The sequence below is a fragment of the Colobus angolensis genome, unplaced genomic scaffold (genome assembly GCF_000951035.1).
Source record: "Colobus angolensis palliatus isolate OR3802 unplaced genomic scaffold, Cang.pa_1.0 Scaffold42, whole genome shotgun sequence".
In the NCBI taxonomy this organism is placed as follows: Eukaryota; Metazoa; Chordata; class Mammalia; order Primates; family Cercopithecidae; genus Colobus; species Colobus angolensis.
The window spans coordinates 1728626-1740664 of NW_012117599.1; the positions used below are offsets into that span (position 1 = coordinate 1728626).

Sequence of the window (12039 nt, forward strand, 5' to 3'; positions counted from 1 at the left end):
GTTAACCAGGATGGTCTTGATCTCCTGACCTCGTGATCCACCCGCCTCGGCCTCCCAAAGTGCTGGGATTACAGGCGTGAGCCACCGCGCCCGGCCAGAACTCCTGATTTTTAAATAGCTAGCTTGGAAAACAAAACAGTTACAACTTCTTTTTTGAAGAGGCTGGACTCTTTTCTGAGTAAAAAAGGTTTCTTTTTTTCTTCTCTAATTAAAACGTCCCCAATCCATTTGACTTTGTGATGAGAACAATTTAAAAAATCAACTTTACTGAGATACAACTTACATACGATAGAACACGCCCATTTTAAGGGTACAGTTCAGTGAGTTCGGACAAACCTGACAGTTCTGACAAATCTGTGTGTCTGTCTCAGAATGTGCGTTAACATTCTCCAAAGGGTGATGGAGCTTAGAAAAGTTACAGAAGTGGAAACCAGAGATCCTCTGACATCTGCTGGGAGATGGAAGCCTGACGGTGGCATGAACAACGAGCCACCCAAGTCCTTCCCTTTAGGTGTGTGCTGAGTCCCAGCAGTGTAGCCACAATGGCTGGGTTCAAACCCTGGCACCTTTCTACAAACTAGCTGCCTGATCATGGCCTCTCATCTGTACGATGGAGAGACAAGACCATACAGGGCTGTACTGAGGAACTACATAATCCCTGGGAACGGTGACTGGCGCGTGGGTACTATGTAATGCTGTATACATATGGGCAGAGAGTAAAACGGACATACAGAAAGCCAATTACTTGTAAAAATCTGGATGCTATCAAGACAAACGAGAACCAACCCCGAACGTATTGCCCAGCGGTGTTGTGTGTGCTGGGAACACAGCAGGGAACAACATAACCCCTGCCCTCATGGAGCTTACAATCCAGCAGGACTGGACAGAGGGAGAGAAAGCCCCGGGTTCTGGCACCTCAGATTGTGCCTGCAAAATCACCTGGGCGGGCAGGCAGGCAGGTGCAAGCTGCAGAAGCCACACAAGCCACATTTTAACCCAGTCTGTATGGGTCATGATTTCTAATACATCTTTTCAATAATGGTGACTTAATACAAATTAATTAAAACTCCAGTGTTTTATGCATTATCCCAGAGAATATCACCATTAACGGGTGCCAGAGACTCAAACCTCAGTGTTTAAAACGGGTTGGCAAACTGTGGCCCATGGGCCAAACCTGGCCTGCAGTCTGTTTTGCATGGCTTGTGAACTATGAATGATTTTTACATTTTTGAAGCAGTCGAAAAAAAGACACAAATGAGAAGAGGCAACAGAGATAGTTTGGGTCCCATAAAGCCTCAAACATTTACTACCTGGCCCTTTATAGAAAAAGTCTGCTGAGCCTGAGCTAGAAAAAGAGGAAGTAAATCTCTTAGTGATTTCCAGGAATGTCATTTCATCATTTATTGCACACTGATTCCAAGAAGTGTTAGATTTGAAACCAAACTGGGATAGTAAGTCTCAAAAATTGAAGGGGCATGTCGTTTCAAGCACAGGACTAACTAGTTTGTTTAATTATAATCGTGCCACTGTGCCCCAGCCTGGACAACAAGCAAGACCCTGCCTCAAAAAACCAAACCAAACCAAACCACACCAACAAAAAACAGGCCCCTGACCTACATCGAAGAGCCAGAGCTTCTCCCCACCACAGTAGACAGGAAGGGGAGTGTCCTGCTTTGCTCCACCAGCTCTGGGATTTCTTACATTCTGAGAGTTCAACAGCCCAGGCTGAGAAGACCTCAAAATTTCCCATACAATCAAGATCAGTTCCCCAGATAATAAACTTCTCACCTGCAATTATATAATTTTATCATGCTTAGGTTCACTGGGTGAGGGGCAGTAAATCTGTATAAATATTCTATATTTATAATAACCTGAAACTTCCATAATAAATACAAAATGGCTGGAAATGAGTTTTCAAAAACTAAACTCAAAAAGTGAAGCTATGAATAGACAAAAAATACCTAACAGATCAATAGTTAAGCTGAAAACTTCAGTAACGAAAGGATACTTTGGCTCACGCCTGTAATCCCAGAACTTTGGGAGGCCCAGGAGGGCGGATCACTTGAGGTCAGGAGTTTGAGACCAGCCTGGCTGTTATGACGAAACCTCATCTCTACTAAAAATATAAAAATTAGCTGGGCATGGTGGCGAGTGCCTGTAATCCCAGTTACCAGGAGGCTGAGGCAGGTGAATCATTTGAACTCAGGAGGTGGAGCTTGCAGTGAGCCGAGATCGTACCACTGCACTCCAGCCTGGGTGACAGAGCGAGACTCTGTCTCAAAAAAAAAAAAAAACTATTGCACGAAAGAGTAATTTACCCTTTTTACCTTAATCATCACCTTATTAACTCAATATACAGCTCTTGGACTTCTGTCCCTAGCACCTTAACAAATGTGATTCTGAAAAGGTTGACAAGAATCTCTAACCTGTTGAAGCCCATGACGCCTATATTCCTCATTCTACACGACCTTCCCGTTCCACCGCACACTGCAGAGTGTACCCCCGACCCTGCCGGGCCCCACCACGAACCCCTTCTTCTGACAACTTCACGACTGGCTCTGTCTTTGCTGGTATTCCCTAGAGATCCCCCCTTGGAGCTCTTTCTCTTTTTCCTTCACATTCTCCCTAGGGCTCAATTTCACTAACATCAACAATCTGAACCCCAAATGTCCGAAACCGAGGTAACTGTTCTCAGGTTTGTCATTATGGTTCTTAACCAGACACACTTTAGAATAACCCATGGAATGCTAAAAAGAAAATACTGCAGTCTGGGCCCGACCCCTCAGAGAGATTCTGACTCAACAGTTCTGGATGGAACCCAGGGATTCTCCTGGGCACCAGGCTGAGAGCCCCCGGTCCACGGCATCAACACCAACCACCCAGAACCTAGAGATTCTCCTGTGCACCCAGGCTGAGAGCCACTGGTCCATGGCATCAACATCCATCCACCCACCCAGACTAGGAGCTACCTCAGGGCCACGTATGATTTCTTCTGCTGTTTGGATTCCTAAGTTCAAATGTTAGTGGGAGGGGAGACAACGTGCCTTCCCTAACCTGATTAGACCGGATGGCCAACGTCTGGCTGCAGGCAGTCCCTGTCCTCACAGGCTGTGCAGAGAGTGGCCTGTGCCTCCCGCTTGCCCCTGGGTGGGCTGGAGCAGGAAGCTGACTCTCAGAGCAAGCATGTTCCTAAGGGTCTTGTCTCTTCCTCAGGGCTGGGTTCCAGGAGAAAGAGTGGGCTTCAGGGAAAGGAGAGACTCTTCCAAATCTTGTTAGGTCAGTAGTTCTTAAAGTGTCCCCCACTGCCCCAGAGTCTCCATCACCTGGGACCTTGTTAGAAATGCAAATTCTATGGCCATTCCAGACCTACAGAACCAGAACTCTGCAGGTAGGCACAGCAATCTGTTTAACAAGACCTCCAGGTGACAGTAATAATGTATGGTCCATTTAGGAATCCCTGGGCTCGGCGCAGCAGTGGCCTGTAATCCCCAAAGGTTTGGGAAGCCAAAGCAGGAAGATCACTTGAGGCCAGGTGTTCCAGACCAGCCTGGGTAACACGGTGAGACCTCATCTCTACAAAAAATTTTTAACATCAAACTAGCCGGGTGCGGCAGCACACACCTGCAGCTCTAGCTACTCAGAGGGCTGAGGCAGGAGGATCTCTTGGGCCCAGGAGTTTGAGGTTGCAGTGAGTTATGACTGCACCACTGTACTCCATCCTCGGTCACAGAGTGAGACCTTTTCTCCAAAAAACCAAAACCAAAACCAAACAAAAAACAAAACAAAACAAAAGCACACACACACACAAACAAAAACAAAAGGATTCCCTGGCTTTTAGGTATAAATTTTATCCCGATTTATCAGAGATCTGGTGGGGGAATTGCTGGTGAAAATGCAGGGCCTCATTTCCTATTTCTCTGTCCCCTGGGACTGGCTGGTGGGTAGGTGCCGTCATTCGGAGCAGAATTGGGGGAATTCTGAGTCACCTGGAAGAAATGATCTAAACGATGCAATTTTGCCATCAGTAGGAATGGATTCTACTTCTAAAACCTCAAATTCCTTTCTCATGCACGCCCACTGCCACTCCCTAAGTCCAGGGCTTCCTCAAGTGTTGCCTGGCCACCCACGATGGCCTTGTTTCCCTGCTGAGCGTCTCTTCCTACCCCACTCCGTTTTATACCCTGTCAATAGCCTGACTTCCTTTTGAAACATTTTTAAAGCTTAGAAATGTTATCCTGTCCCTCATTTTCTATAGGATAAAGTTCAAATTTGGATTCACCTACCTTACCAGTGTCTGCTCCAGCCTATCCCTAACTCTTCCACATGCTCCACCCTTGACCTATCAGGGCCAATCGTTGTATAACATATATAATTATTATTTGCCAATTAAAAAAACAGAATTCAGAGGGAGACTGTCCTCTCAAAGATGAATTAATGAACTCAATGAACAGTGGAGAAGACAGGATGTCTCCTGGATGAAGCATCCATGAGGCTGGTCACCCTGCCTGTCTGCTGCCACGATCTCCACACGGACTCCTCACCTGAGGCTGGTCACCCTGCCTGTCTGCTCCCACGATCTCCACACGGACTCCTCACCTACTGAGGTCATACAATCATTCAGGTCTGTCTCTGGACATGAAGCTCTTCTGCGACATTCTCCCTGAGATCGTCCCTTTCCAGGCTCCTGGCATGGACCCCCTTGACTCTATCTGCCATACAGACTAAGCACCTAAGGGCAGGGATAAGGCCTTACCGATCTCTCCAGCCACAGTGCCTTGCACAGCACCCAGCACATGGCAGGTGCCCAGCAGCGTCTGCCAGGCTGCACGAGTCAGTGTTTCGCTTTCTCAACAGTGAAATACACCAACGCTGTGTGACCTGCTCTGAGACTCACTAACCCAAGTCCAAATGCTTATCCCATCTCAATCCTTTATAAGTCACTTATCCCATCAATAAGTAGACTGTAATGCTCTTCTGGGATGAGTGCTTATGACCAATGAGTTTGCTTTTTGTGAGATTAGTACCAATCTGTGGCTTTACAGTGCGAATTTCTACAAATGACTTTCTAATCCCATTTCAGTCTCTACACTTAGTGGAGCCCAAGATTTTCCCTGATTGGGAAACATAAATCTCATTTAAACCAATCAACCAACCAAACACCTGGAGACCTACACGTCTGGGAAGATGGAGCAGATCTTTTCCTTATTCTTCCTGCCAAGCACAACTGAAAACTCTAGGCAGTATACAAAAAGCAAAGAAGATGACTCTGAAAGGCAGAGAAGGTGACAGACTGGAGGGTGACTGGGGTCTGAAGAAAGGCATGATGGTAAGGTTCCTGGGTTTTCTTTCTGCCACACACATCCACTCAGAAACACCAATGTGCAGAGAGGAAGCCTCAACAGAAGTCAGCTCTCTCTTGCCAAAAGTGCAGTAAAGTGGCAGTCCAGCAAGACAAAGGCTCCAGGCCAACACCACAATAAGAACTGGGGTGCCATCTCTACCCATGCCAACAAAGGCCAAAGTGGGAGCCAAGACTTCCACCTTTGCAAGGCTGTAACCAGACATCCCAGCATGCTGGTAATGGTGCTGTAAGGGAGGGCTAAGCAGGGAGCTGAGCCTTTCATTCCAGACAGTCAGTAATGAACACTCCTTCCTGGCCACGCACGAAGGAGCCAACTCCAGAGGAGGCCTAGTGGACAGTCAGGACTTCCACTGCCCAGCGGGGTCAGCAAAGACAACACGGGACCCAGAACTCCCAGCCCTACCCAGCAGTAATGAGGAGCCTCCTTGCTCTTACGTGTCAACAGAGGACAGCAGGAAACCAGGACTTCTAACTCTGCCTGGCAATAAAAAGGGGGTACAACGCCTTCCTCTTCCTCTGCCAGAGCAGTCAGAGAAAGCCAGCTAAAACAGAAGGTTTAGTTAGGTAAGATCCAGTCTCAGAACATTAATACCTGAATGGTCCAGGTTTCAATCTACAGCCACTTTTCATACCAAGAATCAGAAATTTCTCCAATCAAATGAAAACACAAACAAAATAATAAAGAGATGCCAACACCAAGATGAGATGTTGAAATTATCTGACAAAGCCATCACAAAAATGCTTGTTCAATGAGCAATCATGAACATGCTTGAAACAACTGAAAAAACAGCCTCAGCAAAGACATAGAAGCTACAGAAGAACAAAATGGAAATTCCAGAACTGAAAAATATAATAACTGAAATAAAAAGCTCACTGCACGGGCTCAACAGCAGAACAGATGAGACAGGAAATCATCAGTAAACAAATACAGACAATTAGAAATTATGAGAGAAAACGGACCACAAAAAAGAACAGAGCTTCAGGGACCTGTGCAGTTACAACAAAAGATCTAACATTTGTGTTATCAAAGTCTCAGAAGGAAAGGAGAAAAAGGGAGGACTGAAGAAGTACCTAAAGAAACAATGGGTAAAAACTTCCTAAACTTGGCGAGACTGAACCTATATAGACTAAAAAAAAAAAAGAGCAAACCTCAAAAAGGGTAAACAGAATCAAATCTGTGAAAACTAAAGACAAAGAAACCCTGAAATCAGCCAGAGAAAATGACACATGACCTACAGGGAAAACACAATTAGAATGACAGAGTTCTCACGAGAAACCACGGAGGCTAAAAGGAAGCATTTTTCAAGTTCTCAAAGAAAACAAGCGTCATTCCAGAATCTTATACTCAGATGAAAATATCCTTCAGGAATATTCGGACATTCTCAGATGGAAGAAAACTCAGAGAATTCATATCCAACAGACCTACCCTAAGAAAATGGCTGAAGGAAATTACCAAAACGGAAAGGAAATGATCAAAGAAGGAACCTTGGAGGATTAGAAAAAATATATAAACAAAACAAGATTTCCTTCATATCTTAAGCTTTCTAAATTATGTTTGATGACTTATGTAAAAATTCAAACACTATCTGATTTGGTTCTAAATGTATGTAGAGGAAAATTTAAGACAACTAAAGCAAAGAAACATAAAGGGAGATGAGGTTTCTATAGTTCACTTGCAAGGGTAAAATGATGACCCCAGGACCATGAGAAGTTATGTACATATAATGTATATCTAGAGCAACCTCTAAAAAAAAAAAAAGCTGTATGAAGAGATACATTAAAAAATGCTACAGATAAAACAATTCTAAAAAATATACAAGTAACCCACAAAAAGGCAGGAAAAAGAAAATAGAGAAAACGAAATAAAATGGCAGATATAAGTCCTAACATATCAGTAAGTACATTAGAAGTAGACAGTCTACTTATATAACAAATACAAAGACTGGCAGACTGGATTAAAAATCATGACCTAATTATATGCTGTCTATAAGAAACGTCCTTCAAGGGCCGGGCGCGGTGGCTCAAGCCTGTAATCCCAGCACTTTGGGAGGCCGAGACGGGCGGATCACGAGGTCAGGAGATCGAGACCATCCTGGCTAACACGGTGAAACCCCGTCTCTACTGAAAAATACAAAAATCTAGCTGGGCGAGGTGTCGGGTGCCTGTAGTCCCAGCTACGCCGGAGGCTGAGGCAGGAGAATGGCGGGAACCCGGGAGGCGGAGCTTGCAGTGAGCTGAGATCCGGCCACTGCACTCCAGCCTGGGCGACAGAGCGAGACCCCGTCTCAAAAAAAAAAAAAAAAAAAAAAAAAAAAAGAAACATCCTTCAAACGTAATGGTATGGGCAGGCTGAAGTAAAAGGAGGGAAAAACATCATGGGAACATTATTTAAAGCAAAGCAGGAACGGCTATATTAATACTAGATGAACTTGAGAGGAAGGAAAATCACTAGAAACAAAGAAGGACATTATATAATGATAAAACAGCCCATCCACCAAGAAGTCACAGCAATCTGAAATGTAAACACACCAAACAAAACACTGCAAACTATGTAAAGCAGAAACGTCTAAAAGAGAAATCCACAATTACATTTGGGAATGTCAACAACCTTCTCTCAACAGTGTAACAACTAGACAGAAAAATCAGAAAGGAAAGAACTTAACACCATTATCAACCAACAGACTCTAAAGAACATTTATAAACTAGTCCACACGAAACAGGAGAATATACATTCAAGTGCCCGTGGGTCATAAGCCAAGACAGACCATATCCTGGGCCATAAAACAAACCTCAACATATTTAAAATAAGTAAAATCATTTGTAGTGTATTCTCCAATATAGTGGATTCAAAATAGAAAGCAGTAACAGAAAGATAGGCCAAATCTCCCATCTTGGAAGACTGGAAACTAAGCAACACACTTCTAAATTATTCATGCATCACAGAAAGTCTCAAAAGAAAAAGAAGGGAAGGGAATAAAACTGAAAGTTCCATATATCAAAATTTGTGGGACAGCAACAAAGCAGGGGTGAGAAGGAAATTTATAGCACTAAAAGCATACACAAAAAGGGGGGAAAAGTCCTGTATTAACAATTTAAACTCCCACCTTACGTAACTAAAAAAGGAGCAGAAAAATAAACCTAAAGCAAGCAGGAGGGAGGTAGTAACGGAGGTAAGAACAGAAGGCACTGGGATGGAACAGATAAGCAATGGAGGCAAATCAATGAAACGCAGAGCTGTTCTTTGATGAGATCAATAAAACTGACAAACCTAGGAAGACTGACCAAAAAACCCCAAAAACCCCCAAAAATAACTAAAAAAAGAAGACACTAATTACCAATACCAGAAATGAAACAGAATATTCCTATTGACCCTGAAGACATCAACACGATGGTAGGGAATACTATAAACAACTCTATTCACATAACTGTGATAACTTCGATGAAATGATGGACCACCTGATTGAAAACACAACCACCACAACTCACCGAATATGAAACAGAGGCTGTGACCAGCCCTGTAACTATTAGGAAAGCGAGTGAAAAATTAACATCTTCCCCCTACTTCAAGTGAACTCCAAACTAAGTTTCACACTTCATACAAACTGAACTCAAAATCAATCACGGACTATAAAAGGATAGAAAGACACACTACGGACAAGTGAAAAATATTTGCAAACCACATACCTGACAAAGTACTCGTATCTAGAATATGTAAACGACTCTCAAAATCAATAGTAAAAAAAACCCCAAACAATCCAATTAAAAAAATGGGCAAAAGACACGAAGAAGATATTTACCAAGGAAAACAGACAGATGGCAAACAAGCACATGAAAATATGTTCAACATCATTATCCATTAGAAAATGACTGCAAATAAAAACCACAAAGAGGTATCGCTACACACTTATCAGAATGGCTTCAACAGGAAAAAAATGGAGATGCTGCTGAGGACGTGGAGAACCTGGATTACTCCCACGTTGCTGGTGGGAATGGAATACAGCACAGTCATTAGAGAGAACGTTTTGGCAGCTTCTTTAAAAAAATGAAATATGCAACTATCATAAGACCCAACAAATTCACTCCTGGGCACATATCCCAGAGAAACGAAGCTCTGTGTTCATACAAAAACTTGTACACAAATATTTATAGCATCTTTATACATAATAGCCCTAAATTAGACATAATCCAAATGTTCTTCAATGAGCAAATGACTGAAAAACCTGTGGTACACCCATACGACGGACTACTATTCAGCAATAAAAAGCAACAAACTGGCGAATCTCCAGAGAATTAAACTGACTCAGAAAAACCGAAATGGCACATTCCTTTCGGGAAAAAGTTCTCCTTAGTCTGGCAACTATTAATCTCCTCCATTTCTACAATTTTGTCATTTCACGAATGTTACATAAATGCAATCATAGTTGCCAGACTAAGGGGTAAGCTGAAGGAGGGAAGTGAGTGTGGCTAGAAAAGAGCCCATGAGGATTCCTGTGGGCTTGGAAATGTTCTGTGTCTTGGCTGTATCAGCATCACTATCCTGGGTGCCATATTGTACAGTGGTTTTGCAATGTGTTACCACTGGGGGAAACTGGTGAAAGGTATATGGGATCTCTGAATTTATTATTTGCATGTGAATCTACAATTATCTCAAAACAAAAAGCTAAAAAGACAAGTGGCCAGATACAAAGTGGCTCATGCTTGTAATCCCAGCACTTTGGGAGGCTGAGGTGGGGGGACCCAGCATGGGCAACATAGGGAGACCCTGTCTCTACAAAAATAAAAATGAAAAAATGAGGCATGGTGGTGAATGCCTATGGTTCCAGCTACTTGGGAGGCTGAGGTGGAAGAATCCCTTGAGTCTGGGAGGCTGCACTGGGCTGAGATCACACCACTGCACTCCAGCCTGGGTGGCAGAGTGAGACTCTGTCTCAACCAAACTCCCCAAAACCAAAAACCAAAACTCTTCACTGACAAAAACATTTGTCTCTGACTGCGGGGTACCTTGGGGCTAACCTCAGTGTGTGGAAGAACGCTTCGGCTGCTAAACATTTAGCGTGGAGAACCAACCACTAGCTATACCTACCCACGGTCACCATAAATGCTGTGCGTGTGGGGGAGGCTGAGTGTGCATCTGAGAGGCACGGTGTAGGTGAGGAGCTCTCATGCAGTGTGAAGATGTTGGGTTTGACAGGGGGCCGACAGAAAGGATCTATGTGAAGAACACTGCCATAGTCTCTGTAACAGAGACACGATATCCGTTCTACTATTCGATGTCCTCAGATTCAGGCAGGAATTTAATGCCAGCAAACTCTGTTTTCTTTTTTCAGATGAACTCCTATGCCCCCTTTTCCTTCAGGAGAACTATATGACATTCTTCCTCAACCATAACTGCCAGAAAATTTGCAGTTCAATTTAACACTTAATGGTAACAACTAACTTTATTCTAGGTTTCTGCTGATAGTACCATAACCAAAAAACAGATGAAACTCTGAAAACCATTTCTGACTTTCATTCATTGTTTTACATGTGCTTTGATAATTTAAACTATCTCTAATCTGTTTTAAATGTAGGCAAACTATGAATTATCTATGTAAAAAGCATGTCCGAGACATCTACTTTGTCTTTATCGCCACTGAATGCTGTGTAATGAATTTGCGCTACTTGCTCTGAATGAATCGCTGGTCTGAGCTAGTTAGTTGCCCCTCTCCCACTTTAAATCCTTTCAGTTAATTGCCACCCAAAATAATTACTTCAGGGAAGTTTCAGTCACTAGCAAATGGGTTCTCTGAACGTGTGTGGTCCCACGTCAGGCCCTGTCATATCAGTGACAGCACCTGAGAGGGACATCTCTGGAAAACCTCCAGAGAATCACCGACGGTGACCTCCAGAAAGCATCTCTCCAGGCTTCAGGGGTGCTGGCATCACACTTACGGACTTCCTCTTACCCTCGACCTCCCACTGTCTGGACCCCAGGCCTTATACAGGTCGACAATCTCTTATCCGCAAATCTGAAATCCAAAACACTCTCAAAGCTTTGTTTCCCAAACTCATTTAGAAACAAAACTTAGTATGACTATTTTTGGTGGCTGATCTGGTGTTCACCTACTTTTACAGTCTTCTGCATCGTGTGGTGTATGCACTGCATACCTTTCCAAAATTCTGAATTCCCAAACACGAGGCACTCAGTATTGCATAAGGACTGTGGACCTCACCTCTAGCTCACTCTGACGTCCCATTTCCAGGGCTGCGCCTATGAACCCGGTATTGCCTAGAACTGCTTTTCCTCTGAAACCCTACACTCACACCTCCTTTTCAGACCTAGTCCCCTAACATTCCTTGCTCCCACCATCCTCGAAATTCAACCTCTTGGATTTCCCATCCCTTGACTCATCCATGTTCTCCATCTGTGAAGTTCCTTCTGACTAAAGGTCCTCCCCCACGTTGCTAATTCCACACTGCCAGCACAGCACCCCACCGCTCTCCTGTGACGTCCTCACTTGCTGTCTTTTTGCTGTCCCTGCCCCACAGAACTCCAGCACTGCCCTACTCCACCAACTACCCGGTTTTCGTTCGTCACCACCGGGCTGCAGGGTACAACTGAGAAAGCGACACGAACCGGAGGCAGTGCCTCAGTGGCCCTCGGCGGGGCCTCCAACGTTGCTGAAGAGGCCGTGTGC

The 12039-nt window shown here is 44.1% G+C and overlaps 1 protein-coding gene across 1 annotated transcript in view; it reads right to left on the bottom strand.

The window, feature by feature from the left end:
* TMEM131 (transmembrane protein 131) overlaps window positions 1–12039 on the bottom strand; it is a 193605-nt gene that overhangs the window by 20804 nt on the left and 160762 nt on the right. The window lies entirely within an intron of this gene.